Source organism: Calidris pugnax, unplaced genomic scaffold (genome assembly GCF_001431845.1).
Source record: "Calidris pugnax isolate Ruff unplaced genomic scaffold, ASM143184v1 scaffold41, whole genome shotgun sequence".
Taxonomy (NCBI): Eukaryota; Metazoa; Chordata; class Aves; order Charadriiformes; family Scolopacidae; genus Calidris; species Calidris pugnax.
In genome coordinates, this window is record NW_015094509.1 from 22,119,296 (window position 1) to 22,124,638 (window position 5,343).

The window sequence follows — 5,343 nt, forward strand, 5'->3', positions numbered from 1 at the left end:
AAGCCTCTTTGAAAATCAAATCCCTCAGTTTTCAAATTGCCTTCAGACGTGTGGACCACAGATTCACCTGAACTGAGTCTGGTTAGTTCTCTGCCATGAGTAGGACATGTTTTCCCACTCCATCCTCCACATCCATAGTGAGCAAAACAAACTGTCATATGTTGTTTGGTTCCTTAAGAAACCATGCATTTCGCCCATGTTATGGACCAACCCTGAGCAGATCACCTTACCATAACTTCTCATACAGCCTCTAGACCATCTGGTTTTCGCTGTTTATCCAGTCCAGTCTAAGCTATTCACCAGACTCTATCGAGTCAAAGGAGAAGGATTCATCTTAGACAAGCTCATCTGACCCAACAGAGGTGTCTCAGGGAGATGACTGTCTTGCTTCTTTGATGACATTTGAGGGCTGAATGTGCAGATGGTCCTCTTAGATGGACTGAATTGCATCTTTGCTTTCTGACTTCAGGGGACAGTTTTCAATGGAAGTGACAGTAAGCCTATTGAAGTCCACTTTATTGACTTAACTTGGCTTCAAACCAGAGCAAACAAGCTTAGTGCATGAAGGAGGAGATGCTTATCCTCTGTGAGGTCACCAAGATCTGTATCATTCCCTGTCTTCATTGGTTATTGAAAGGGTATAAAATTACTAGGCTCCTAAATGAGACACCTCACTCAAATGACTGAAATGAGGTGGGCCAAATCTCTGCTTTCCTGACATTCTCTGCTATTATTTCTTTGCAACATCCTGATCTGTCAGCTGTACAAATTCCGCAGTACAAAACCTGATCAAAATCCCAGCCCTTCACCTGCATTTGCAGGGAGACATTGTCCCACCAGAAGCTGAAATAACGCAGGACAGCATCAGGAGTGCCACTAAAACTCACACACCTTAAAGTTCCAAGTGTATTTTCTTCTTTATTCTCTTCCTCCGAATCACATTTAATCCTTTTCTCTCCTCTGACGCTTTCTAAGCCTGCACGTTATGAAGTTCCCATGACACGCTCCTTCCCGCTCTCTTTACCATGCTTATAGGAGTTCACACTAAAGATTGCAGCCCTGTTGTTCTGTGGCCTGAACCACAAGAGAAACATAAGTAATGTTCTATATAAGATACTCCCATTTCCTAGAATTCACTCCCACTTCCAGTATTTCTTTGCAGAAAATCTTCTTGGGGAAGATATAAATAATTTTCCTTTTCTCCTTCCTGGCTTAATGTCACGGTTGATAAAACCTACTAATTTCCTTTCTTCCCTTTCATGATATGTCAGATCTGGGACCAAAGCAAACAGCATCAACAGGAAAGCTCTCTTCTGAAAAACGCTGAGAATACCCCATACAGTATATCTGCCATCACTCACGGCTTGCTTTAACAACTCAGGAACAGGACTGCTCCATCCCAAGGGTGTTTTAGGGTACTGTTTTTGTCTCTTTTTGGGATGAGAGCCTGGTCTCAGTAATGAGTTCACCCAAACATGCCTTTGTTCACAAGTTAGTTAGTGGGGTCAGACCTGGTCGTTGGGGTTTTTACATACATCTACCAATGCTTCAAACTTCATCTCCAAAATAAAGGACTCCATTGGAACTGTTACCTAGTGGACAAGAATTTGACATTCCCACATACTTTGACACAGGTTTTACAGGATGGGGATATACTTTTCACTGACATTCTGATCTCACCCATCTCTCTACTGGGCAGCCTCCATGGATCCAAGTCATAAGGCTGAAACACTGATGATGTTACTTGAAGGAGGCAGGTGAAATCCCTTTCCCTGCTCCAGATTCACCGTTGGAGTTAGCAGCACCTTCCCATCCTGTTTCCCAGAGGGAAGTTATGGTCTCTCCATCATCCCATTCCACAAACCTGGGACACTGCCAATAATATCTGCAGCCAAAGGAGGGGAACGCTGTTTCCTACCACAAGAAGCAGAATGGCCAGTGCAGATGTTTAATGTGTACTCCTCTCTGCAGATCTGTGCTAACTAAGGATGCACAACCCAGTTTACATCAAAGAACCAATGTGAACTTTCATCCACAATTCAAACTACATACTAGTCTGAAAAGCATGGGGGAACGTGGACCAGAAGCATATACCTTGGCATTCGACACAGCTTTGTGTTACTCCAGTGCTAACATTGCTAACTACATACATCATACTGTACAAGACATTTCAAGAAGTGCTTTAATGCTAAAACATTACAGAACAAGAGTGATATGGGAGACATAATTCAATCATGCACTAGAGCAGCCTCATTCCACAGCCAGAGATACAAGTCAATGCCAGTAGTTAGCTCATATGTGCAAGTTACCAGCAACACCTTCTTCAGCAAGGCTAAGGCACAAATTCCTGCAATGCGATCCATAATTCAGCCTCTACCTCTTTAAAAGCAATCATACAGGTAAGTATTGCTCACACTGTTGCAGTATATATTTCTGCATTTCTATTTAAATTCACCCATTGAAATGCATGACTGCTTCTTGCACCGTCAATGAGTTCATGTGACACGTGTAGCTTTAAAGTAACACTTTCTAAGCTGCTGTGATATTTATCTGCTTTATGAATTCAAACAATCTCTGTTCATTTATTCATAAAAATTTCAGTTAGGGGCTCTAAACACTTGGTCACAGAAATACAATTACTCACGAAAGGCACACCAAGAAGTCAGGAAGAGCCCAGACACATTCCTAGTCTAGCAAATCAGTTGGAAATATGTTTTTTTTTCTTTTCAGCTGTCCAAATCAGGTGCTCTTACCTTCTCTACATATTCAGAATCACATGCCATGAGACAAACCGATCCTTTCTGAGAATACTAGCTAGCACATTAGATTACATGTAGGTATAGCAGAGACCAACACACTTGTTGCGTTCTGCTCAGAGCTTGGACCTCAAGAACAAGGAACAAACGTCCCAAAATATCACCACTAGATCCACTGAAGGCTCATTTGTCAGACACTTTATGTACATAGAAGTGAATTCTCTGAAGCATATGGAAATCTTGTTAAGATCAATTGTCTCTGAACAATTTTTTAAGAAATATTTGCAATTTTGGCTTGTATAATCACTCTTTGTTGCAGAGCACAAAGGATACTTAATTCAAATTCCAGTGTCTGCTGATGCTGGGGAACCAGCACTACTTCAGGTATCTTTCATTCTGTTGTTGATTTTGCATCATGCATCAAGTTTTAGAGATTGATCCTTTGCTAACACACCCTGCTCACTGCCACCTATACCCATGGAGAGTAGGTGTGAAATTGTTCTGAAGCATAGAAAGTATCCTTCTCCCATCATACTCATCCTCTTCCCACTAGCACTGGATGCAAACCACTGTGCAAATAATTAACACGCTTGCCTTCCTTTGGGTTGACTGATAAAATGGAATCAGACAAATGAATTTTTGGTCCCCACTGATCTTTGAGTGCACTGTGTTATGACAGGGTGTGAGGTGACATGTCAGATAATGTATCGTGTCACACTCCCCGACTATTTGATGCCATTTAATGTAATGCATCCTGGCATGCCATGATGGGATGACACAGAATGAGAAAGAAGCCAAACTGGAAATACCAATTACCCACTCTTAACCCCGAGGCAGTAGGGGAAAAATATGCCTGCGTCTGGGTGACCCTTGCTCTGCTTGTTGCCCAAGCTTCATAATTCAGGGAGTTTGTGTCGCGTACTCCTCCGTCCGAGGTCATTACGAACCATTCAGATGGCCAAAGTGCCTGTAACCCTCCACTTCATCGGATATCCAGGAGAAGCAGCAGAGAAATCAACTGAAAAAAAATGTAAATCACCGTTCCCACAGTGTCAAGTTAAGCTGGTATTTTGTGTCTAATGAGCTGCAAAGAAAGCCACGGGGTATAAGGAGAAAAGAAAAGGCAGGAGAGACCAGGGAGAAGGGAGACTGTGCTTGCAGGGAGGCTCAGTTGAAGAGCAAGCTTGCTTCCAAAGGCTGCATGGGCAGACAGGGTCGAGCCTTGTGAGCTGTCTAGCAGAGTGGAAACAAGCAGAACATGGGAATAACGCACCCTGTTCTTCTGCAGGTCAGCTCTGGGCAAAGGTTACTCTCCCAACCTGCCCCGAGCAGCTCACTGTCACCTTTCTCTCCATCTGAAGTCACTACTTCTCCGATCTACCAACCAACCTTCTTGGGTAATTGCGGCCTAAACTGGCCCACTCCAATAGTCCAATTTGAAGCATAGCCTCCTGTTTGACCCCTGGAGCACTGAATGAGGGTACAATTTCACACGTGGGTATTTTGGCAGGCTGGAGGCAGAGTTAACCCCCCAGCAGAGAGGCAGGGATGATCCCATGGGAGCCCCCATGTCTCTCAGCTGCACCACACCACCACATGTGGCTACCATGAACAAGAGTGATCAAAATACTTTTGGCTAGTGGCACGAATACAAAGTCATGGTTTCATGACAGCTGAGCTTAATACCACAGACAAGGCAGAAATCAGCAAGGTTTCAGCAAGTTTCTTTCTCAAAATCACCTTCCAACTTCACACCTTCTTGCATCCCCACCACGTATTTCTACAAGCAACAGTTTCCACCCACATGTCTAGATCCCAAATTCCAAATACATCATACCAGGAATGAGTTAAGATCAAGGATACTGTTTCTGCTTGATCCAAATCTAGTTTACCCTGTTTCCTCTCATCAGTCTGTACGAGGCTGTGCTCTCCAAATACTCCTCTGCCAACATCAACGGCCAGTCCTTTCTTAGCACTGTATTCTTTTTTCCCCCATAAGTAGTTCCTGGAAAATAATATCTGTTCAGTCCCACTGTCTGTGTCCTCAAGCATGTATCACTGCAAATATCTGTGTATGAATGGGTGCATGTGCCATGTTATTATTTCCCCATCACTTTCCCAAAACTCATTATGATGGGTTGGCACAAAACACTGGCTTCTTCAGATTTTTTAATGGAAATAAAGTCAAACATTTTTGTGTGATGCAACATAGTTGTCATACAAATCTTGCTCTCAACACGTACTTTGTTGAAACCTCTAAAGGAAAATTGGTATTTGTAAGCTCATTCATAATACTCTTAAAAAAAAACACCCACAAAACAAACAAAACAAAACAAAAGGACCCCACCACAATTCAAACAAAATTATACCTTCATGAATAACACCATATAGATATGAAATATGTATTTGCAGTATCTGTCAGAGGCTGCCTTGGTGTGTTCCCACGCAGGCTTGCAGCACTCTGGAAACAAACTATATTTAATGCTATACTTTCATTAATTACTTTCATGGTTGGAGAAACATTACCCTAGCTATAAAAAACTGTTTTACGGATATTGTGAGAAATAAGGAGAAATGTTCCAGAGTA